The sequence below is a fragment of the Lactuca sativa genome, chromosome 8 (genome assembly GCF_002870075.4).
Source record: "Lactuca sativa cultivar Salinas chromosome 8, Lsat_Salinas_v11, whole genome shotgun sequence".
Taxonomy (NCBI): Eukaryota; Viridiplantae; Streptophyta; class Magnoliopsida; order Asterales; family Asteraceae; genus Lactuca; species Lactuca sativa.
In genome coordinates this window covers 34,439,039-34,466,027 of record NC_056630.2, presented here as the reverse complement: position 1 = coordinate 34,466,027, position 26,989 = coordinate 34,439,039, and the positions used below count along the sequence as shown (strand labels likewise).

The following is a 26,989-nucleotide window of genomic DNA, read 5'->3' as shown; positions in this document are numbered from 1 at the left end:
TAGATGTGGAAGGTAGTATGGGCCCGTACTACTGAAAGCAGAGGATCCGTACCCGAACCAAGGAAAGGCCAAGATGAGACCAGGAAACTTGTAGTAGATGTGATCCCTCAAGAAGTATTAGTATTGCTAATAATTGTTATGTATGTATTGCAGAATGGTGGTACTTCGATCGAGGCCGATAGATGACAGTTCAGGAGAGGGGTCAGGTTCGGGATCAGGTTCCGAGCCGGTAGATGAGGGACTACGCGAGTTCATCGCGTCAGAGATCACCAGGGGTATCCTTGAGTCGACCCCGATTATCTTCGGGTTGATCAAGGAAGGGATCATCGAGTTGATGGAGGATCGCCTCAGGGCGTTCAGGAGTGACATGGCATCTGGCCAGTCAGGATCTCGCACGCTGTCCTTTAAGGACTTCAGGGGCAGTGGTGCGCCGGATTTCCACGGGGTGAAAGACCCCATTGCTGCTAGGCGATGGATTGCGGACATCGAGTCTGCACAGCTGACTAGCTTCTGCCCCGAGGGGTCGAAGGTGAGGTATGCAGTAGGGTGTTTGTGAGACCGAGCTCGAGATTGGTGGGAGTCAGTGGGTGACTCGTTGGGAGCCTCAGCTATCGAGGCTATGACCTGGTCGGACTTTGTGACCAGGTTCAGGGCAGAGTTTGCGCCCGCTGTCGAGCTTCAGCAGCTGGCCAGGGAGTTTTTGGACATGAGACAGACGACAGAGACTGTGGCGGAGATCACCACCAAGTTCCAAGAGAGGGCACTGTTGGTGCCCCAGTATGCAGGCGATGAGGACATGAGGAGGACCCGCTATCATGACATGCTCCGGGCTATATCCGGGAGCACGTTAGTTTTTCAGCTTGTCCTACCTTGGACTCCATGATTGCCAGGGCAAAGGAGAGGGAGATAGACTTGGAGCACATCCGGAAACGGAAGGCAGAAGAGGGTCAGTCAGGAGAGGCTTCGGGGAAGAAGCCCAAGGGATCATATGTGGGGCCGAAAGGCCAACAGGGATGGGGACGCTGCAGGAAATGCGGCAAGACGCACGAGGGGGCATGCAGGTTGGGATCATCAGGCTGCTACAAGTGCGGCAAGTCTGGGCACTTTAGCAGGGATTGCACTGCTCCGACAGCAGTTATTCAGACGTCTGAGCTGTTGTGTTTCCACTGCAACCAGAGGGGCCACAAGAAGGCCAATTGCCCCCAGTTGACAGTTTCAGCGCCGATGAAGGCGCCAGCTCCAGCGACCTTGCGGATCACGGATGGCCGACAGGGCAAGGTAGAGGCTACGGTGGTGAGGAGCCGGGCATTTCAGCTGACTACCGAGGAGGCACGCGCCGCACCCGATGTGGTGACGGGTATGATTCTTTCCCTCTATTCTTTTTTTATGATGTTATGATATTGATATGTGCTCGGTATATATATATATATATATATATATATATATATATATATATATATATATATATATATATATATATGTTTTAGGATCGTTCCATATGAACGGTATCCCAGTTCAGGTGTTGTTCGACTCGGGTGCTACCCGATTGTTTGTTTCTCTTGCGCTTAGCAAGAAGTTCACTGAGTCTTCGGGCATGTTGGATTGCCCTTTGGAGGTAGAGATTGCTGATGATCGATCGGTGCGAGCATCGATGGTGTTTCGGTATTGCATAATGCGTTTGTTTGAGGAGCGCTACTTAGTAGACCTGGTTCCCATTCCGCTGCGTGGGAACAAGGTGATTATAGGCATGGATTGGTTGAGCCCTAATGGGGCAGTGATAGATTGCGCGCAGCAGCTAGTGCGAGTCAGGACCCCAAGTGGGGGAGAGTTAGTGATTCATGGCGAGAGGCCACATCACGGACCCACTGTATGTTCAGCGGCGAGGGCTAGGCGTTACCTTCAGCAGGGATGCGCAGGATATGTCGTGTACGTGATGGACACCCGGGAGGCGGGTAAGGCGACAGTGAGCGAGGTTCCGGTGGTGCGGGATTTCACAGATGTTTTTCCAGAGGAGCTTCCTGGGATACCTCCGGAGCGACAGGTGGAGTTCAGGATTGACCTCGTTCCTGGTGCGGCTCCGATAGCCAAGGCACCGTATCGGTTGGCTCCTCCCGAGATGCAGGAGTTGTCTACGCAGCTGCAGGAGCTGCTAGGCAAGGGATTTATTCGTCCGAGTAGTTCACCCTGGGGAGCCTCGATCCTGTTTGTGAAGAAGCAGGATGGGTTGCACCGGATGTGCATAGACTATCGGGAGCTGAATAAGGTAACGGTGAAGAAACGTTACCCACTCCCGAGGATTGATGATCTCTTTGACCAGCTTCAGGGTGCGTCTTGGTTTTCCAAGATCGATTTGCGTTCGGGATACCATCAGATGAGGGTTAGGGAGGAGGATACACAGAAGACCGCGTTTCGGAAGCGCTATGGCCACTATGAGTTCGTGGTGATGCCGTTTGGGCTCACCAATGCTCCTGCCGCGTTCATGGACCTCATGAACCGCGTATGCAGACCGATGCTGGATCGGTCTGTGATAGTCTTTATCGATGACATCTTGGTTTATTCCAAGACTCAGGAGGAGCATGAGGAGCATCTGAGAGAGGTGTTGGAGACCCTGAGGAGGGAGAACTTGTATGCCAAGTTCTCCAAGTGTGAGTTTTGGTTGCGCGAGGTGTCATTCTTCGATTATGATAGCCGAGGGCTATTGACACTACACCGTAGGGTGTGGGTGCCGTATCACGGAGGCGTGCGCCAGATCTCGATGGAGGAGGCGCACAAGTCCCGATTCTCTATTCATCCTGGGGCGACGAAGATGTGGCATGGTACGTTGAGCGGTGCTTGACCTGCAGGAAGGTCAAGGCCGAACATCAGAGACCACATGGCAAGATGCAGCCATTGGATATTCCACTGTGGAAATGGGAAGATATCACGATGGATTTTATCACGAAGCTTCCCAGGACCGCGCATGGAGTGGATTTGATTTGGGTCATCGTGGATCGATTGACCAAGAGTGCTCACTTTATCCCGATCCAGGAGAGCATATCGGCCGAGAAATTGGCCGACATCTATATCAGGGAGATCGTGGCGCGGCATGGGGTGCTAGTATCGGTTATTTCGGACAGGGATGTGCGTTTTACTCCCAGGTTTTGGAAGAGATTTCATGACGAGTTGGACAGCCGTTTGCATTTTAGCACCGCCTTTCACCCGCAGACGGATGGTCAGAGTGAGCGGACCATCCAGACTCTGGAAGACATGTTGCGGGCATGCGTGTTGGATTTCGGTGGTAGCTGGGATACCTATCTTCCCTTGGCCGAGTTCTCCTACAATAACAGCTACCATGCGAGTATCGACCGCCCTCCATTCGAGATGTTGTACGGACGGAGGTGCAGGACCCCGATATGCTGGGGTGAAGTTGGCCAGAGAGTCATGGGGAGCACCGAAGTGGTGTTCAAGACGACCGAGAGGATCCAGCAGGTTCAGAGTAGGCTTCAGACTGCTCAGAGTCGACAGAAGAGTTACGCCGACAAGCGTCGATCCGACTTGGAGTTCCAAGTCGGGGATATGGTTCTCCTGAAGGTGTCGCCTTGGAAAGGTGTCATTCGATTCAGGAAGCGGGGCAAGTTGGGCCCGAGATTCATCGGACCGTTCAGAGTTGTAGACCAAGTGGACAAGGTGGCGTATAGGCTGGATCTGCCAGTCGAGCTCAGCCAGATCCACAGCACTTTCCATGTTTCTTAGTTGTGGAAGTGCCTAGTGGACGTTTCAGCAGTAGTGCCGTTGGAGGACATACAGGTTGATGACAGCCTAAATTACATTGAGCGCCCAGTCACAATCCTCGACAGGAAGTCGAAGGATTTGAGGAACAAACGAGTGGAACTCGTGAAGGTGCAATGGCAGCACCGGAAGGGATCGGAGTTGACTTGGGAGCCGGTGGAGGAGATGATGGAGCATTACCCCGATCTGTTTCAGGATCGAGCAGCAGACTTCGAGGACGAAGTCTAAAATAAGTAGGGGAGATTTGTAGCACCTGGTTCCTGGTATGCAAGATTTATCTAAGTATTTTTGTATTTTGGCCTTGGACTCGACGAGTTGGAGGCTCGACTCGCCGAGTAGAGACGAGACTTGGGACGCGGTTAAGTTGGCGACTCGGCGAGTCCATATTATGGACTCAGCGAGTCCGCGCTGTCCGATGAAACCCTAATTTCCAAGGGTTTGCACCCTATTTAATCTCTCATTTCCGCCCCAAGCCAGCCCCATTCACCCTCAGAGCCCCCAACCCTCATTCAAAGCTTATTTCCTTGAGAGTTTGAAGCATTCTTGTGTGTTCTTGAAGGATTTGAGAAGGAAGTGGAGTAGATCAAGAGGAATGGAAGGAAGCCAAGCATCTTAGTGTCCTCTCAGTGATTCCTTTGAGGTATAACCCGTTTTCCCTCTGATTCTATGCTTATTATCCCATTAAGTCTTTCTTGAGCCCTTCCCCAAGCTTGTATGTGCAATATAATTCGTAATAAGTTGATTGGCCTTTAGATCTAGGCATGATTGAGCTCCAGGAGCTCAGATCTGTTGCCTTTATGGACCCATGTTGCTTGTTCATCCTAGATCTACCCTTTTGAGGCATTTTGAGCCCTAAATCCATCATTGGCGAGTATCTACACGTAAAGTTGGAAACTTTACGTGTCATTCATGCTCTAGGAACCCAGATATGTGAATGGCATAGACTGGAATCGAGCAAAATTGCGTATATAGTGATTGCATGGCGACGACTCGGCGAGTCGTTCATCCGACTCGGCGAGTCTGCTCGCGAGTCTCCGAGTTGTCCCCTTTTCGTTGTGTCGAGTGCGAGTAGTGAGTCATGGGGTGTGACTCAGTGAGTTGGAAGCCAAACTCATCCATGGAGGAACTCGGCGAGTCCATGCCCCGACTCGGCGAGTTCAAGGCAATCTCCTTAGATAAAGAACAGACTCGACAAGTTGTTCATACAACTCGACGAGTCACATCATAAAGTGTTCTTCAGATGAAGATGAACTCGGCGAGTTGTTCATACAACTCGGCGAGTAGGATGAAGGACGTGAACCTCAGTTTAGAAGAAGAACTCGTCAAGTCAACGCCTAACTCGACGAGTAGGGACGAGATCCAGGACAATCGATTGGATAGGGACTCGGCGAGTTGGAGAGCCAACTCGGCGAGTCGGGTCAATTGAAAGTTGACTCTGACTTTGACTTATGACATGATCAGGGGTAAAATGGTCATTTTACCCAAAGGAAAGTTAGCAGAAATTGATTGAGTATGTTGTAGGAATTGCAGCCGAAGGATTTCCGGAGCAGCAGTAGGCAATCAGTTCCCGACCAGATCAGCAGCTACTTCGAGGTGAGTTACCTTCTAGTAGCGGTGGGCCTACGGCCACAATGCCGGCTCACCAGTAGAAGTTGTATGTAGATGATTGTCTTTGTGATATTCATCTAGGGATTACTACTACTACCTGTGTTGTGTTTATGTGCTAGTATGAGATGATGTTATATGCCAGTGACAGTAGGGGGAGATAGTCCCCAAGATATCGGGTCGATAGGGCCGAAGGGGTGGTCATACCCAGTCATACTAGATAGATTCTGATATTGTGATACATGTTATGTGGTAGTAGTAGAGGGGGAGGAATAGTTCCCCAGTATCCGGTCGAGAGGACCGAGGGGGAGGCCAACACCCCGATATGCTAGGTAGTATCTGGTCGAGAGGACCGAAGGGGAGGCTAGCACCCAGGTATGCTAGGCAACGTCCGGTCGAGAGGACCGAAGGGGTAGGTCGGGCACCCAGATATGCTTGACAATTTATGTATGTTATGTGGTTATATGGTATGAGGTACAGTGGGGGAACTCACTAAGCTTTGTGCTTACGTTTTTCAGTTTTGGTTTCAGGTACCTCCTCAGCTAGGGGAAAGGAGCCGGCGCGGTAGCAGCATGTCACACACACTCTCTTGTTTCCACAGTTACGAGTTTTTTCTGGGATTGATACTCTGATAGTTTGGTTGATCAAATGTTGTGGATTTCAATTTGGTTTTCGATGTGAAATGGTTTAATTAAACAATGTTTTAATTATTAATGTTTTCTACGTAATGTTTTATAAACGAAATTTTTGGACGTCAAAATTGGGTCGTTACACTCAATTTGCTTTTGGTGTTTGTAACTTATTATAAGTATCACACTTGAGGTACTAAGCTCTTGAAAGGCCAAGAACTACAAGCTACAACTAAGAGGTATTCATCTATTAGTTTTTATGTTGTATATCTCCAATTGCATGCTAGCTAAGGTATATGCTTTGGATAAAATGAAATTCCATGTATAACTTGAGAAAACTTAGATCCAAAGCATTAGGGTTGTATGTGCACTATTGGGATGTTATAGTGCTCAAAACCCATCACTAATAAGAGTAAGGTCTGGTGTGTGGATCACTATTTTGTAATGTCTGATCTTTCCTTGGTATATTTTTAGTATGACGGCTATTGAAGGTTCATGATTAGGAGCTGACGACACTGGGAGAGCAGGTCAAAGTGAGGAGGAGATCCGTGGGATCATTGCTGCAGGAGCGACCAAGGCGATAAGGGAGGCTACTCTAGAGTTGTTTGGGTTGGTCAAGACCGCCATGATTGAGCTATTTGATGACCGTTATGCTGCACTTTCTGAGGTTGTTGTTGCTACAACTACCGCTGTTGTTGCTGTCATTAGGGGTTCCAGGAGAGAGAGCTTTTCAATATTGAGACTTCGACAATATGAAGCCTCCGGAGTTTGATGGGATCAAGGACCAGATTGTGGTGATGAGATGGTTGTCTGATGTGGAGGGTTTTTTCTTCACGTGTTCATGTTCGGATGACCAGAAGGTCAAGTGCGCCCTGAACTTTCTCAGGTTAGGGCAAGGGATTGGTGGAGGTTGGTGACTGGTTCTTATACTCCTAAACAGAGGGTTGCGGTGACTTGGGAGCAATTCTTGAAGTTGTTCCGTGCGAGGTATGTGTTAGATTGGGTGTCTAAGCTCATAACTATAATTCGTATAAACTTGAATTGATAGTAGCATAGTCCTTTTGGGTTGCCCTCAAACCTAGCAATTGGACAAGATGATTTTTTAGAGAGAGAGTTTGATTTATTATTTGATTAATAAATTGAAAAAAATTATTTGTTAATATATTATTAGAATAATATATTAATTAGGAATAGTAATATTTAATTAATAATTAATCAGAAATTAATTGGAATTAATTTTGGGATTAACAAAATTAATTAAAAGTACAGGGACTAAAGTGTAATTGTTCAAAAGTTGAACAAGAGGCGCTCTAGAACCTCCCTAGAAGCCTTGGACGGTTTCAGGAGGATTCTAGGGTTCGTCACCATTGGCATACACTTCTGTGAGCTCTAATTTAGGTCTATGATTTTCGTCACTATCGCCATCCAGATCTGCAAGCTCCAGCGAGATCGGTAAAGTTCCAACGAGAGTCCACCATAATTGTTGCTACCTAACACCACCGTATCTGTTATCTAACAGCACATTCCAAATACCATCAGATGTAAGTTTTAACATGTGAATGAGATGTGAATGTGTTTATTAAACTGTGAACTACATATACTTTTTTAGGTATTAAGCTGTGAATTTCGTAATTAAGGTTGTAAAAACCGCTTGACGGTACGAAGTCGGCCGACTAACAACTAGGGATTTGTCGCCTTAGTCAGGGATTAGTTGGCGACTCTAAATTGGTAATTTGTGAAATTTAAGAGAAAAATATATGTGATTAATATCATAAATGCTTTTGGTAAATATCACTAATATCATAAAAATAGGTTAATATGATTTATGCAACACTAATCAAGCATCAAATAGTTTCTACTGAGATATAACTTTTTTTAAAATGTTAAAATTTCAATAACTTGTATAGTTTCACTCATTGTCTAGGCGTGATTTAATTGTTAGATGCTTTGTAGTAGGTCAGGTAGCGCTTAGTGACTAATCGAGACTTTTACAACACTAAAAAATACCGTGAAAGGTTTAATTGACCTTATGAAAATTCTATAATAATATGTTAATATTCTATTTGAACTCATGAATGTTGTGTAATAATATATGAATGTATTGTTTAAAGTTGTGAATTTTGTTTATTAAACTATGAATGAATTGTATTAATTTATAGATATATGGTATTAAGTAGGAGTGTTGATCGGGTAATTTTTTCGGGTTTCGGGTAATTCGAGTTTTTCATGTTAATAATAATACCCGTTACCCGACCCAAATTAAATTCGGGTAATTCGAGTATCGGGTCGGGTTTGGGTAATTCGGGTATTACCCGAAATATATAATTTTTTATTTTGAATTTCACCTGAAAATATATTTAATGAAATAAATACGTCTTGCTTTATTATTCTTGTTTATATAAACAAACAAAACATAAACGAAGTTACTCAAACTTTGAACATTGAGATTTTTTAGTCAATAATACCTGATATATCAAGTAATTTTTTAACAACTTAATCTAATCTAATAAGATGTTAAAAAAATAAATACTTAAATATCTTAACTTAAAAGTTTTAAATGTTTAAGATAATTGTAGCCATAAGTTTTGCCATTTTCTGAAGTTTCGTCAAAATAATGAGTTTGTCAGTTACAATAAAAATTATAATCTAGAAAACAGTTTTAAAGAACATGATGATATATAAACAATTACTTTTAATATTTTTAGTGTCATATTGTCATAATAAAAAAGATTCATGTTTTACAATAATGATAGTTAGTTTAAGCGTGATCAAATACCTGCTACATAGTACAAGTTCTACAAAAAAAAAAAAAAAGTTCGGGTAATTTGGGTATACCCGAAACCCAAAAAACGTACCCTTTACCTGACTTAAAAAAAACCGGGTTACCCGATTACTCGAAATTTTTTACCCGATACCGAAAAAATCGGGCGGGTAATTCGGGTATCGGCTATTTTCGACAAGGCTAGTGTTAAGTTGTGAATTATGTATGTATTTTATGTTAAAATATAAATGATTGTATTAAACTATGAATACATGTTGTGAAAGCATGTACAAATGAAATTATTCGAGTGCAAAAGTGATTCTACAATTTTATTATCAAAAGAGACAAAAAAAATCGAGACATTAATGCATTAATCAATATCACAATTTAACTGTGCATCGGAGGGCTTTTAAACCATCCACATTAGGTCTTTCAAAATATATTTGCAACTATGCGAATACCCACGCGTTGCGTAGAATACAACTAAATAATTGAATTCTTAACAATTATATATTTTTAAATATAACAATGACATTGTTGTTAACTTTGATATAATAATTCTTATACTAAGCTAATATAAAACATTATTTATTTTGAATTATATGATAATGTAGATATCTTTTAAAACTATATAATCATAACTATCTCAATAGCCTCTACCCAGTGGTTACTTATGAATATAAGTAAATATAATATATGGTTTAATGATACTAACACTTGTTATATTAATTAATTGTTAAAAATATTATTTTGCTTAACATTTTAATTTATATTATTGTAATTATTTAAACATCAAACATTGTTTTTTTTTTCTAAAATGTAACAATATAATCTTTATATATAATATTACTTTTAACTATTGATGTTGTAAGTTATTTTTAAGATAGTTATTTTGAAACTCTTAATTATTCTAAAAATAGTTTAAGAATTTTTTTAGTTAATTTGGGATTATAGTTTAGGTTTTGCATTTAACACTATAATTTATAACTTTAAGCTATTTACAAAATGGTCTTTGAATTTTCTATTAAGCTTAATTAAAATTTTGATTTAAGTTAACACATTAACGTTATAATTATTAAAAAAATAGTTTTAGGGAATTAACAGCATATCAAACTAATAAGTTAAATATAATATGTTTAAAGTTAAAGACATAATATTACAAGTAGAAGTAAAATATGTTATGTAAGTACTGAAGTTTAGTTAATTTAGGATATAATTTAGTTTTTACACTTGTTTAACATTATTAACCAATTTAGAATGTGTGTATATATATATATATATATATATATATATATATATATATATATATATATATATATTAAAGATATGAAGCTTAGGAATAGTAAACTTGACATTTTTTTGGCAGAAATGGTCCCTGCACTTTGCTCCTCATTCTTTACCTATTTTGAGATTTTTGGTCCTTGCAATCAATACTTTCACACTTTTTAGGAACCTTTTAATATTTAAAGTTTGACAACAAAACTTTAACGGTTTGACAACTTTGATCCCTTTTCTAAAAATTTGTTAATTCCTACCCCTTTAATTCTTTAACTGTTTTGAAACTTCTGATCCTTGCAGTCAAAACTTTTACATTTTTTCATAAAAACATGAAAAAAACGGTCCGGGGCAAACTCCGGGTTTTTCATCCTTGCACTTTCTACGTCAGTCATATTTATCGATTCGGAAACAATATTGAAAGCTTCTGGCCCCCGTATAACGGGGGTAACCTTTCTAGTTATTATTAGAAAGAAATTAGATAATAATAAAATTTTCAAATAATTTAGTTTTTGCATTAGGTTTTGCACTTGTTTAATATTATTAACCTGTGAAAGATATACAAATGAAATATATTAATTTTTTAATCAATTCATATGTGGAATAGATGTGTAGACTTCTTTTAATCAATATATTAATTCTTTATCCAATATATATATATATATATATATATATATATATATATATATATATATATATATATATATATATAGGGGCGGAGTCAAAAAAAAATTTAGGGTGTTCCTCATAAATTAGTTAGAAAACACACACACTCATATATATATATATATATATATATATATATATATATATATATATATATATAGAGAGAGAGAGAGAGAGAGAGAGAGAGAGAGATCGATCGTTAATTTTGAAGGTCCTATGTGAAAACTAAAATTGATCCTCTTTAAATATATTTTTTTTATATAAACAAAATAAATTCAAGGGAATGAGTTGTAACATGACAAAGCTAAAAACGTAACTAAATTAATTAAAATAAAAAAATAAATTTCTAGGTGAGTTAAATTGTGAAAATGAAATTAGAAGATGAGTTAAATTGTGAAAATGAGTGTATAAATAGGTGGCTACAACTATAAGTTGAAATTATGATTTAAATGACGACGTTGAGTTAAATGCATCCAATGTTCAAAAAATTATTAACAATTGGGTTCGAACATAGGTATATTGGAGGCCGATGTGATGCTTGTAACAATTGAGCTCTTTTACGTTTATGATTGCATAAAACGATGTATATGAACTCATGCTTAAAAAAAAAGAAAATTAAGAATTTAAGGGTGGGCCTGGGCCACCCTTGGCTCTCATGTGGCTCCGCCCATATATATATATATATATATATATATATATATATATATATATATATATATATATATATATATATATATATATATATCGTTACAATCTTATAAAAGAAATCCTACTATTTCTAAAAATAAATTGAATATAATAATATTATTTATTCAAATTGTTAAGCTTTATGTACAACTTACCATCAATATAATAATAGTATAATTTAAATCATTCAAATGATTAAGCATATAATACAACTACTCAAGTGCATAAATTTCCTTATTTCACTAAAACTTTTGACCTAGCCCCCTAGATGGAGTCGTATTGAATCCTATATAATCCAAATATCTCGGCAAAAATCATACTGAACCCAAACTCCCCCACTATGTTGCCATTTCCTCTGCCCTATAGTGCTATACCTCCGCCTCTCTCCTTTGTACTTTCGCATTCACGACGAACTGGGTTCTCGCACACCCTTCAATATGACCACCTGTTTCTTCTCCTACCCCTCAACTCTCTCCCTGACTCCATCTCCACACCATTAAGCGCAACCCACCACCGTTACCACGACCGCCACTAAGCGCCACCAAAACCAAGTCAGCGACACCCACTCTAGCGCCGCCATGCCACTCCAACATCATCCTATACGTCACTCCAGGTGGTTCTGGTTGAAATATCGACAACGATGCCATGTTCGGTAGTACAAGGTAAGAGCCCTAATCAATTTATGTTTACTAGACCTAAGTTGATATTTTTTAAGTTTTGTCTCAATTTTTGGATTCTTGCACAAGTGTCGACATTTCTCATTGGAGAAGCGACACGAGAACCCTATTCTTCTTTTCTATATGTGTGGTCGTTAAATGACAGAGAAAGAAACCCTGTTCTCATTGCAGTTCCATCGCTTTTACTCTCGATCCACTTAAAAGGTTAATCTTCTTCCATCTATGTTGATATCTGTTTCTGATTTCACTTTGTGATTTTTTTAGAGTTGAAAGTGTGATTGGTGGAGAAATCAGCTGAATCATCCCAACCAGGTTCAAAGTACCTTCTAATTCACCAGGTTTGTCTTTTTTTTTCTCTTAATAATCATGTTTTTAATTTTTTATATGTATTATTCATTAAGTCTACAATTTGCCTCCTTCATCCTCACCACCATAATCACACCATAACTGCTTATCTATGTGTGTGTGTTTTCTTATCTCCCTAAACTATTGAATCAGGAACACATACTTACATTGAGCATCAGCTCTCTATCTCTTTCTGGTCACTCAAACACCTTACCACCATCGACAAATGTCCTCTCTCTGGTAAACTTTATATTCACGTCAAAAGTATGGATTTTTGAAATTCGGGTTTAGGTTATGATTATGTTTATTGTGTTTATTTTTTCAATTTCTAATATCTACATCAATTCTGAAGCATTACAACCTAATTGTGATGACATGATTGGGAGGATATTCAAATAAAATTTCATTACAATTGACCGTTCATTGAATCTGTTTTCCAGTACTCACCTAACAAAACACTAAGATGGCTACTTTTACTTCATGTGAAGGTTTTTAACAAATTGGCAAGAATAACATGTTAATATTCTCCTAATTTTGTGTTTATATGTTTTTATCAGTGGTGTTTAGGTTTCTATTGCATATCTGCTTTGATTATTTGGAATGACAGGAGCTGATGGGTTTGTTCTTTCCATTACTTGAATTTTCTTCAACTTATTGTTTTTTAGTGATTTATTGTTTGTAAATAAGAAAAACGAGATTTTTTTGAGTTTTCTTGAGCTACAGGTACACCATTGATTCAAAAGATTGCTGGCACTTTTGAGAATTTAAATGTAGGTCCAACCGATTTGGGGAATCATTTATGCCCATGCTGTTGATAAACAAGTTAGAATCAAGTATTTGATTAATTATGACAATTTCACCCTCACATTCACAATTTAGTGTACTCTTTCTTACCAGATTTACCCTTATAACTTTTATCTCACAATGATCCATTTTATTGAAAAATATATCTTAAGAAAACCAAATTAGATTCAAAATGAAAATCCTTTTAATTTGGTTCCTGGTTCCCAAAAGGATCCAGATGGACTTCTGATTTTTGGAAAGTACTACTATTTTCACTATATTACGGAACCATTTATTGTTACATAACTATATTTGTAAAAAAAAAATTGAGCATATCTATGTTTCTATTTTTCACAGAAATTTGAATTCTCTAATAGCATGATGGACTTGGTCATGGTAGATTTTACATTGGTTTGATGGTTCATCTCTTTGCAAGGTAAAGATCCATGCCAAGTTCTATTAAGAGACATCTTGGTTTTGAAGTTGTTTTGTGTTCATGTAAATGAAAGATTTTTGTTTTTCCAAGTTCACATACTTTTCTGCTTAGGTCAATGAATAACGGGTGTAAATGGTAAAGTCATAAACCATGGCTTCGGGTGGTTAACCCAAAACTCTCACACTTTATGATCATTTCCCCCAATTGCAGATCGTCCAAAATGAATATTTTTGACTTTTTGAATCCCTATAAAGGAGATAAGGGTTTATTTGTCCTTTTAATAGTGTGATGATCTAGATGACAAAGGACTAAAGAGGCTTAGAGATAGAGGACTTCACTTTATACTTATCTGTCTAAGTTTGTAAATTGTTATACATGGCTTCCTTTTATCCTTATTTGTTCGAAGCCTTTAAATCACAATTCATGATATCACATCAAGAATATTTGCCTATTAACATCAAGATATAGATATGTTGATATGTAAATATTAACTTGCAGATAACCACAAGACGACAACTGATGATTTCAAGAAAAAATGGCGAGAGAGGAAAGAAATAAATAAAAATAAAAGAAAAATAGAATGAATGTAATATAACAGGTTGAATGCAGTAATGACAATGTACGCACATTCATATTTTTTGGCTTTTAATTTGGCTGACATATGTCATTTTTTTGGTTTTAGCTTCTTCTTCTGATGCTGGGCAAGTCAATCTTATTGTGCTGGGAATTCATGATTCTGTTGGCATTAATGTCATTGTATATATTTATTCTTTCAGAGCTTCAGTGATACTAAAATATTTCTTTATTTTTAAGGTTTGTTGTGATTTTATAATCATTTAAGAATACAAAATGCATAAACTTTTTAAATCCTAAAGGGCATTAAATTGAAACCAAAATTCCTCAAACTCTATTGCAAACTTGACAGGATACCGCGAATTAAGGAAACATACATATATAAAAATGATAAAAAACAATTAAATATAGAAACTTAGGAAATTTGATATATTTCACATTAAATATGCCTTATGAATTTTTGAATTTACATAGAATAAACAATTTAATTTTTTTTAGATGTAGGAAAGATTCCATATAATTTAAAAGATAAAATTTGATTTGTATAATTTTTAAATGAAGAATTATCTTATATCAGTTATTATTTTTTTTAAAAGGAAGAAAATTGATATTTAAAAACCATATATGGGGAGCTCATGCGTGTTCACATTATAAAAGCAATAATAATAATAATAATAATAATAATAATAATAATAATAATAATAATAATAATAATAATAATAATAATAATAACCTGTTGCTAATAAATTGATATCAATTTCACAATCATGATTTACGACCTATTTATATAACTTGTTGCTAATAAATAACTAAAAAATCTTTATTTGCTTTAACTTTTATTACATTTCGATAAACAATTTAACTTATTGATTTGTGTTTTTTGTAAAATACTTAACAAATACAACTAATTAAAATCAAATTAATTAGCATTTTATCCTTATATTTTTTTAAAAATAACCAATAAAAGGAACTGTTTATGAAAAGAATCTTTCCAGTGCCATTGTATCCATCATCTGTCGTATTGTATGGGTACCCGAGTGTATATTATAATGTTTAAAATGTGATGCAAAATAATTGGTATCGTTCAAAAAGACATTATTGGAAACAATATGCTTGAAAAAAAACCATCATCGTCCGTTTTCAAAAACATATCAGTTTTTTTATTTTTTTTATTAGCTTTATACACATCCCTAGCAATTATGTGTAAAATAAAAACCATAGAAATAGATAACACTGGATAAAAATCATTCCGCTCTTGCATCTACGTACCTAACTAGAAACTATTCGTTGAAAGAAACTATATGACACAAAAGAATACGCTAAAAGATTGAAATAAACTAACACGAAAATGAAACTAATTGTCTGATGAAAACTGACGTCCGAATGAAATTATCTAGCGCCACCGCATCGCGCGGGTAGCCTACTAGTATATATATATATATATATATATATATATATATATATATATATATATATATATATATATATATATATATATAATATGGATGAACAACTATATGTTGACATGTAAACAATGATATTCTATGAGAATTACTAAAAGAATAAGTTATTTAGTAATGTGAATACCTTCAACCTTACACAATTATTTTCATTTTCATTCATTCTCACTAATTTTTATTTACTTTTGTTCTCACATATCGTTTTTCAATCATTTTCATTCTTATAGAATACGACCCAATAAATATCCTGACAACATTCTGACAGAATGTGAATAATAATAAAAAGTTTATAATAACCTTATTGACGATTTAATTGGTGAGAATGCGTGCTAATGACAATAGTTATGTAAGATTGAACGTATTTACATTATCAAACAACATATTCTCTTTGTCATTCTCATTAAATAACATTGTCCACATTTGAACCTAGCTCATATATATATATATATATATATATATATATATATATATATATATATATATGTATATATATATATGTATGTATGTATGTATGTATGTATGTATGTTGACTGTAACATTGTCTACATACGTCCGCAGAATAGTTTTCATCTACATTTTAATATATATATATATATATATATATATATATATATATATATATATATATATATATATATATATATATATATATATATATATATATGGTAAAGTGAATATACCTAACAACCTTATATAAGCTTAGGTACCTAACCTCATCAAACTACGTTATTTTGCATTAAATTTTCATTGCAATCATCCAAGGTTCTTAAACTTCATCCCTAAACTTGATTTACTTCAAAAAAAATTTGGAAATTCGTCATTATATTTCTCCTACATCCTTTCATTTGTAGCGGTAGGATATGAAGTCATCAGGTGGTATTCGATAGAAAGACGTGATGTAAAAGAAAGATATTGTTGAAAGTCCAAAGATTTTGGAAGTAATCAAGTTATGAGGTTGAAGCTTAAGAACCTTAGGCAATTACAATGTAAATATGATACAAACCGATGTAGTATTATGGAATTAGATACCTAAGCTTATATAAGGTTGTTAGGTATATTTACTTACCCATATATATATATATATATATATATATATATATATATATATATATATATATATATATATATATATATATATATATATATATATATATATATATGTTGGTTGTAGCAATGGAGTTTACACTTAAATTATTGTATTTGATGTTGAAATAAATAGTATAGAAACAAACAAAAAGCCATAAGTTAGTTTGAAATTATTCACATTATGGTTCGTTTATCCTTTTATATAATCGACATATTTTAATTTACAATTATTCATCCATATTCATCAGATTGCAACGTTCTAACTTTTAAAATATAATCCTCATAAATAAAAACACATGTTAGAAGTACGAGAAAACCACATAAAAGTAAGATAAAAGAACTGAAGAAGGAATGAATAAAAAATGGAAAATATGGAGATAAGACAGAAAAGGAAAGGAGCTGTGTCCACCGAAACACGTGGACCTCCCTAAAATTAACACAATTTAATCTTCTTTATCCCATTTCGTGTTGATTCAATAATTCCGTTTTTCTAATTAAAGTTGTATATATCACTAGTTTATGACATCAACTGGTTAAACATGTTTGAATTAAAAGAAGTAATTTTTGCATAGGTCATGAGTTCATTTAACTAAGATCATATTTTTTGTATAGCTTTAAATATATACAGTTACCATAAGTTATGTGGTAATAAAGATGTCAAATGTAGACAATATAACCTTGTCATGCATTTGTTAATAAAAGTAACACATAATAAAATATTAATATTAAGAATAGTAGTAATAGTTATTAGTGATAAGTAATCTAATTAAACAGACTTTATTACCCTTGTGTTATGTGTTTTCTTTTATTAACACCCAATATAATATTAGTTTTTTCGTGTCTAAATTAATCAGTGGATGTGAAATTTTTAAATTTCGCGATGAGGGAGCATTACACGATAACTAGCATGACTAGGTACAGGCGGCGGAATGTGATTCTGATCGTACGACCTAAATTGGTTGGGCCCACATGACCGAATCATCAAAAATTAGGTTACCAAAAAAGTATTTAAGGATCGCACGGATGTCATTCAACAACGAATCTTGTTTATCCTTTCGTATCCGTCGATCATGAAACACATTGTGACATTATCATAATTGTCTTGTCCATTTTTCTTTTTAAGCCCTTCTACTTTTCAGGTCATTCACGAATTCCTCTTGTGTTCACTTAAAAGTTTATTTAACGCGGCCCTGCAATTTAGGAGACTCGCTGTATGCAGAAATTGTTTTGAAAATCCAAAAAAGTATGTGTTTATAGTACCCAATCAAAAAGATTTTTTTTAAAATTATTTTGTAAATATATCTGAAAATTATTAAGAGATGGAACGAGTAAGACCTACATACGACCAATATCAATATATTCCGTAAAAATATAAACTTAATTATTGTTGGAATCCTAAGTCGATGAGGACTTGGAGACCAAGCAATCTAATATATGGAAAGTTTAGTTTATGACAAGTTGGTCATAAGTTTCCTAGTCTAATACAAGTGGGTATGTTAGGCTGTATATACATGTTCATAATCGAGTTTATGATTATGAGAACAGATTGTAAAAACATTGGTTTTGAGTGATTTTCCAATTAATCAAAGAGTTATTTTGGTTATTTGTTTTGCATTCTTGTTTTCAATCTTTAATTGGTATCAGAGCTTGAGTCAAGAAGCTGTGAGATCAAATTCCTTACCTGTTGACAACATGACAGATACAGGGGGAGAAGGAGAAGCTCCGGTAAAGGTAAAGGAGGTTGGTACAACCTCAGTCTCCTGTCCGATGCTTACATCCACAAATTACACCGTATGGGCAATGCGTATGAAAGTCGTCCTACGAATCCACAAAGCTTGAACTGTGATTGATCCAGGAACCGAGGACAATGAAGAGAAAGACTGTCTCGCTGTGGGTCTACTGTACCAAGCCCTACCAGAAAACCTCATAATGCAAATCGGAGAACAGGATTCGGCTAAGAAGCTATGGGAAGCGATTAGAACACGAAATATGGGTGCTGATAGAGTTAAAGAAGCCAGATTACAAACCTTAATGTCGGAATTCGATCGATTGAAGATGCTGGAATCAGAGACAATCGACAGCTTTGCCGGAAAGCTGTCCGGAATCGCATCAAAATCAGCGGCGCTGGGAGAACCGATTGAGGAATCGAAGTTAGTCAAGAAATTTCTGAAATCGGTGCCAAGGAACTTCATCCATATTGTCGCTTCCTTGGAACAAGTACTTGACCTGAAGACAATCGGGTTCGAGGATATTGTGGGAAGACTTAAGGCATACGAGGAGAGAATTAGGGAGGACGAGACCGGCAGTGAAGGTCAGACGAGGGCCCTGTTCGTCGACCATAGTGGAAACTTGAATCGGAAGAATATAGCGTCGAAGGGCAAATGGAAAGGGGCTGGAGGATCGGGTGGGTACAATCAGCATGAAGGATCCGGGTCTGGGTCTGCTGGATCACAAAACTCAAATGGGCCAAAATTCAAAAAAACCCCACACGGAATTAACCAAAATAAAACAACACAAGCCCAAAGAGGAAAGCCCAATTCTAATTTTGAAACGAACCGCAAACCTAAAAAGGACTGCTCCAATATTATTTGTTACCGGTGCGATAAACCGGGCCATTTTGCGTCTCAATGCCCGGACCGAATCAAAAAATTACAAGAAAGTAATTTTGTTGAATATGACGATACCGACGAGGCCGTATTTTTACACGAGACCGTGTTTTTGAATGAAGAGAAGGTGATACCGTCTCGATACGATCCACAAGAAAACGATGTGTGGTATTTGGATAATGGGGCGAGCAATCACATGACGGGGAACCGGTCATTTTTCTCCGAGCTTGACGAAAGCATAACCGGGAGGGTTAAATTTGGAGATAATTCGTGTGTAAAAATCAAGGGAAAAGGTGCTATACTTTTCCAAGGCAAGAAAGGTCAACAAAGGCTGATGACGGAGATTTACTACATACCGGATCTCAAGAACAACATTATAAGTCTCGGACAAGCAACTGAAGCCGGGTGTGATATTCGAATGAAAGACAACTTTTTAACCATGCACGATGCCGATAATTGCTTATTAATGAAAGTACAAAGAACTTCAAACCGCCTTTATAAAATAAAATTACAGATTGGAGTTCCTATTTGCCTACATTCAAGACTAAGTGAAGATGCATGGCGATGGCATGCAAGACTTGGGCACATCAATTTCGAGTCAATGAAAAAGATGTCCAAAAAGGGTTTAGTCAAAGGGTTACCGAAATTAGATCATGAGAATCAATTATGTGAATCATGCTTAGTCGGCAAGCAAACGAGAAAGTCCTTCCCAACCATGACGACATACAAAGCGAAACAACCATTGGAGCTTGTTCACGGAGATTTATGCGGTCCGATCACGCCGGCAACCAAGGGTCAAAATAGGTACATTTTTACACTAATTGATGATTTTTCACGATTTATGTGGATTTATCTCATAAAAGAAAAGAGTGAGGCGTTTACACACTTCAAAAAATTCAAAGCTTTGGTGGAAAATGAAATTGGAAAGCCTTTGAAAGTGTTTAGAAGTGATCGAAGAGGTGAGTTTACCTCTCTCGAGTTTAATTCTTTTTGTGAGCAAAACGGAGTTAAACGCAATCTCACCGCCCCATACTCTCCACAACAAAACGGAATTGTGGAACGAAGAAACCGAACTCTTATGGACATGACACGAAGTATAATGAAGGCAATGCATGTTCCAAACTACTTATGGGGAGAAGCGGTAAATCACTCAACAAATCTAATCAATCGAGTTTACACAAGAGTCCTTGGTGATACAACTCCATACGAAAAGTTGTATAAAAGAAAACCGAATTTAGAAAATGTTCGTATATTTGGGTGTCTAGCACATGCAAAAGTTGAACCGGTTAATCAAAAGAAGTTGGATGCAAGATCAAGACCACTAGTACATGTTGGTTCCGAACCGGGTATGAAAGCTTACCGGTTATTTAACCCGGTAACACAAAAAATAATCGTGAGTCGAGATGTTATTTTTGATGAAACCAAAGGGTGGGATTGGATTAAAGAAGCAGGAATCAACAATGAAGAACCGGGTTCATTCATAATACCATGGGACTATCCAAGAGAAGATGTGAACAACAACCAAGGAAACGATGTAAACAATGATCCAATTGAATCGGATCAAGAGATTGGAGACGGAGCGGATGAACAAGATAATCAACAATCAAGTCCGGTAAATAATAATGTTCAACAAGGAGCTACAAGTCAAAGACCCTCGAGAGCAAGAGTACCTCCAAGACGATTTCAAGATTATGAGCTTGATCTTGACAATCTCGAAGAACTCCTTCTAACAACCAATGACGAGCCGGTATCGGTTGAAGAAGCGAAGAAAGAACCAGAATGGGTCAAGGCCATGGATGCGGAAATCAAGTCAATAAACAAAAATAATACTTGGACTCTTGTGAACAAACCTATGGGGGTGAAGCCAATTGGACTCAAGTGGGTGTTCAAATTAAAGAAAAATGCAGATGGCACCATTAATAAATACAAGGCAAGGTTGGTTGCTAAAGGTTACGTGCAACAACCCGGTATTGATTTTCAGGAAGTGTTTGCCCCGGTAGCTCGAATTGAAACTATTCGATTTCTTATAGCCTTAGCAGCTACTCATGGGTGGGAGCTTCACCACTTAGATGTAAAAACAACATTCTTACATGGAGAATTAAAAGAAACTGTTTATGTGTCACAACCGGAAGGCTATATAAAGAAGGGCAACGAGCATAAAGTATATCGCCTTACAAAAGCACTATATGGTCTAAGACAAGCACCTCGAGCATGGAACACGAAGCTTGATGGGATTTTGAAGAATATGAAATTTCAAAAGTGCATGAAAGAACCATCGGTGTACTGGAAATGTGAAGGATCTAACTTGCTAATTTTAGCAATTTATGTTGATGACTTATTTGTCATAGGTACAAACTTGAGCATGATCAAGAGGTTCAAATTAGAAATGTCCAAGAACTTTGAGATGTCGGATCTTGGAAGATTAACTTATTACCTTGGCATTGAAGTTAAGCAAGAAGAATCGGGGATTACTATAAACCAAGAAGCATATGCTCAACGCATTTTAAAAGAAGTCGGTTTACATGATTGCAATCCGACCCACATACCGATGGAACCGGGAAATAAATTGTCGAAGGCCGAAGATGAACCCGAAATCGACCCAACACAATATCGAAAGGTGGTAGGATGTCTTAGATACCTCTTGCAAACAAGACCCGATATGCCATATGCGGTTGGAGTTGTTAGCCGATATATGTAAAGTCCAAGAGAATCACATGGTGGTGAAATCAAACACATTCTAAGGTACTTACGAGGAACAACGGGATACGGAATCAAGTACGAGAGAATGGGACAAAAACGGCTTATTGGTTATAGTGATAGTAGTCACAATGTTGACCCGGATGACGGAAGAAGCACAACCGGTCACATTTTTCTACTATGGGTCATCACCAATTACATGGTGTTCACAAAAGCAAGACATCATTGCTTTATCATCTTGTGAGGCTGAGTTCATGGCAGCCACAGCGAGTGCATGTCAAGCAATATGGCTTCAAGATTTGCTTGGGGAAATAATGAACAAAGCACAAGAGAAAGTTATTCTTAGAGTTGATAACAAGTCGGCTATCGAACTAACTAAGAATCCCGTTTTTCATGGAAGGAGTAAACACATTCACACGAGGTTTCACTTCATTCGTAATTGTGTCGAAAGGGAACAAGTGGAGGTGGAATACATTCCCGGTGGAGAACAAAGGGCGGATATTCTTACGAAACCATTAGCTCGAACCAAGTTCAAGGAAATGCGGAGCTTGATCGGGGTCGAAGAATTCTCTAGAAGGACTTAGAGATTCGGGGGTGATTGTTGGAATCCTAAGTCGATGAGGACTTGGAGACCAAGCAATCTAATATATGGAAAGTTTAGTTTATGGCAAGTTGGTCATAAGTTTCCTAGTCTAATACAAGTGGGTATGTTAGGCTATATATACATGTTCATAATCGAGTTTATGATTATGAGAACAGATTGTAAAAACATTGGTTTTGAGTGATTTTCCAATTAATCAAAGAGTTATTTTGGTTATTTGTTTTGCATTCTTGTTTTCAATCTTTAATTATTTCTATGTGTTCGGTTCTTTGGTGTTGAATTTGATTAAAGACTAAATACATAATAGTGACATTATCACAAAAAGAACGGTAACATGAGAAAGAGGGCAAAACAATTGAATCTGGAGGTTTTTAAGTCAAATGACTTCAACTACAACATTAGTCACCCCTTGATTGTCAACTTTAATACCAGACCGAGAGACGACATGTTGGCATTTAGAGGATCAACAGATGAAATTGTCACCAAGATAGACACAAAACTCATAAGTAAACCGGCCTGTATTAAGGACAACCGTTCGAATCAACATCAAAATAAAAACCAAAGGATCAACAAGAGATGGATGAATATGAAGACCAACCGTTAAAGTATCATGAATGTTGCGTACAATGAATTTAAAGGCTAAAAAATAAGATTCATTGTAACGTCCCAAAATACTAATAAAAATTTTCATTTCTAAACCATCAAAACCATACAAACATTTGTTCAAAACCAATCATAGTAAAATATATATCTCAAACATCAGAGTAAAATGATAATATTCAATGTGAAAAAAGCCATCAGGGGGTGTTGTGCAGTCAAGTCGGACCATTCCCTTAGAACTGGAAATACCTGAGAATATTCACAAAAACATAAAGACAAAGCTTAGTGAGTTTCCCAAAATACCACATATACCGTACATAACATTAGGCCCCGCCCATCATAACGGGTCCCGTCCATCATACAAACGGGTCCCTCCCAGCATACAAATGGGCCCCGCCCCACATACAATGTAAGAGTCATAAAGACAACCAACATCCTACATAGTATAGTGAGAAGACTCACCTCTCTCACAAAGTCAGATAAATCACAGTTCAATGTCACAAAACCGATGCTACAATCCACTAATCGAATCACATAAGGTTACACCTTAGTCTACACTCTAGAGCTAGCATTTTACCAAAATTCAACAGGGCTAAAAGTCAATAATTAAGGTCAAAAGTCAAAGTCAACATCAGTTGCTTTTCACGATGTGATCAATCCATGGATACGTCGTGAAGAACGAACTCAGGCCCGACCGAAATCCCGATTAGGAACCAAATCAGTAACGGTCAACACTATTGTCACGTCGTGACAGAGCCAGTCCAAAACATTCAATTCTCTCCCATTGTTACGTCGTAGCACCCATATGGTCTTGTCGTGAGAAATGCATGGGAGCAACTTAATGCATTCAACCCCTAATCCTTTAAGCCATCCATTCTAACTTCCCATAGGGGCTTCTTACTCCAAAAACATTCTAAAAATCGATGATTTATAGACATGCATGTCTTGAGCTCATGTTAGGTTAAAATGATGAAAATGGAACTAAAATCACATGCATGGATTCAAAAATTAGCCAAACTTCAAATCCATAGCATATAACCCTCAAGGGACCTCAAGGATCCATAAAGTTGCCAACTTTATGGAATCCTTCCATCCAAAGTTTCCCAAATGAGGAGAAAAGGGACAAGATCTAGAATCATAATGCATAAAGATTGGAGCTTAATCACTCACAAAGGTCTAGGAGGTGCTCAATGAAGTCCTAAAGCTAGCCAAGATGCTCTCTACACCACAAATGCCTTCTTATTCCTTCAAAAGCCACCAAGATTAACAAAATGAGCTCAAAAATAGAGGAGAGGGATTAGGGTTTTTTTCAAGAGGTTAGGAGGCTGAAGGTGGAGAAAACCCTAGGACTCACTACCTTTAAATAGGGTCTAAGTCCGAAAGTTAGGGTTTTCCCTTGATCAGATGTCACGTCGTGACCAATAGAGTGTCACGTCGTGACATCTAAACGAATTACACATATTATATGACCATTCCACATGGTGTCCAACACAAAAATCATAAATTACTTTAAATTTCATACCTCGAGGATCCATATTTTACATTCATTTTGGTCATCCATGTAGATACATAGTTTTTAAATAGTATATATAGTATCATGATAAGTGCGATTCATATATTCAAGTCCTTAGCAAGAGTTCGATAAAGGGTTGAAACGGATACAACTTGCTTTTATAGGAGGGTTTAGGCATTAAATCTATCGAACTACTATAAGGGTTGCATGTAGCCATATTGTCATAGGAAAGAATCTCTTAGGAAAAGACAGATTCATACAAGAAGATCCTAGTAGTACCTAATTCCAAGATATGAACTTCGGTCAACAAGATAGATAGATAGATAGATAGAGAGGGACAGAGAAAAAGAAAGAAAGATAACATGAGTGATTAAGGAGGGAGAGAAGGTCATGATGATAATATCATATACATATAGTATAAAGTAGATGGTTCATAACCATTATAGAATATAAGCATGGTCATGAATCCTAGGATACATAAAACAAAAAGGTTATTTCATATATATACATATATATATATATATATATATACACACACACACACATAGATACAACCTCGATGTGATCTTACAAGGCTTTATGAAGCCAACATGTATTGCAAAGAAGCTTATAATATATAAACCAAAGATTTTGTTTCGTACAGACAACCTCATGGATATCACCATGAAAAAATGTATTTTTAATATAAAACTGATGCATAGCTTTATGAAGATACATGACAATGCTCAAGGTGGTACAAGTGGTAGTTGGTTTGACGATATGGTTAATGGTGTCATCAAAATCAGGCTCTGGTTGTTAAGAAAAAACTTAGGGGGGGGGGGGGGGGGGAAGCAACCTTTGTAAATGGTTAAGTTTATTGTGGTTGTCAGCCTTATGTTGGTAAAGCGGTCAGTAACCAACGATATTGTAATTACGAGGCCCAAGAACGAATCCCATAAGTGTATGGAAATATAAGCTAACATTTTAGCATCCATATGATATTTCTAGTTAGGTCACACATATTCGGAGTAATTAACCATGGGATATGAGTGATATCTGAAGTAGCACAAAGGTTAATAGTGGATTAAGAGAATTTGTACACAACCAGACAACCATGGGATAAACATAAGAACTTTAGGGCTCATATGAATCAATGTTAGGACTATACAATTTAGTTTTAGGGGAAGCGGTATCTCCAATAATATTTGTAGTACCGCTATAGATATGTACATGACTAGTAAGGAGGTGTAATCGACATAATCATTAGAAGGGGGAAGGGAATGACCATTTAATAATACAAATCCATAATACTCAAATATAGGTGGATATTGAACAATAGAATAAAGGAAGTGGTCTTCATCTAATATGAAATTTTGAAAGATGGTCATATTTTAAGTGATGAGATCTATACATACATACATACATATATATATATATATACATACATACATATATATATATATATACATACATACATATATATATATATATATATATATATATATATATATATATATATATATATATGATGGTCATACTAATGACTTAGGTAGAGACATATCATGATGCCAACTTGTGATATGTAATGGAGAGGATGTTTGGATAACATGGACATACAAATACACGAAGATGGAAGTAAGAATGACTACAAACATAAGTTCAGAAGGAGATTTGAAAACAAGAATATAGGAAGGTATGAGATTAAACATGTTTATAGAAGATAACAAAGCTTCGACCCAAACAACACATGATGTTTATACCCACTGAGACTTGCAGCTAGAGAAATGCATAAGTGTTATTTAATTAATTCAAATAAATTCATAGTTTTTTTAACAAACAAAGAAAATAGGAAGTGATATTGTTTTGCAAGTTAAGATGCATGCCATGTTAAAAAGTTATTTGAAAATTATGAAGTAAAAGGACGCAAATCAAGGAACTAAAGTATAGACGATCTTAAGTTACCTAACCTACAATGTCATGTGTGATCGGACACACCATCAAGAGCAATAACATAAGGGGAGACAAAAAAATGAAGGAAGATCATGATATAAGTTACCAACATTGACATACTATTGTAAAATGGTACATGATTTAAGATTCTTAATAAAAAGAACAAAATGTTTAAATTCAGTGGAAACATAACTATAAAATTGATGGAAAAAATTAAAATGTTGACCATTTTGTTCGAAATAAGTACATTTTAAGAATGTTGATTTTTATAGAAAATGTACAAAGTTTGGCC

General features: G+C 36.7%; 1 long non-coding RNA gene across 3 annotated transcripts; it reads left to right on the top strand.

Moving 5' to 3' along the window:
- The first annotated feature begins 11,702 nt into the window (after positions 1 to 11,702).
- LOC111892921 (uncharacterized) lies at positions 11,703 to 14,499 on the top strand. 3 transcript variants are annotated; one of them, XR_006185737.2, is made up of 7 exons: positions 11,703 to 12,053; positions 12,333 to 12,406; positions 12,567 to 12,653; positions 12,971 to 13,183; positions 13,554 to 13,632; positions 14,131 to 14,230; positions 14,315 to 14,499. It is a non-coding gene; the product is annotated as an uncharacterized LOC111892921 (long non-coding RNA). The 3 variants fall into 3 exon arrangements; XR_002850737.3 differs by lacking the exon at positions 14,315 to 14,499 and having other exon boundaries at positions 14,131 to 14,313; XR_002850735.3 differs by lacking the exon at positions 14,315 to 14,499 and having other exon boundaries at positions 12,240 to 12,406; positions 14,131 to 14,313.
- The last annotated feature ends 12,490 nt before the right edge of the window (positions 14,500 to 26,989 follow it).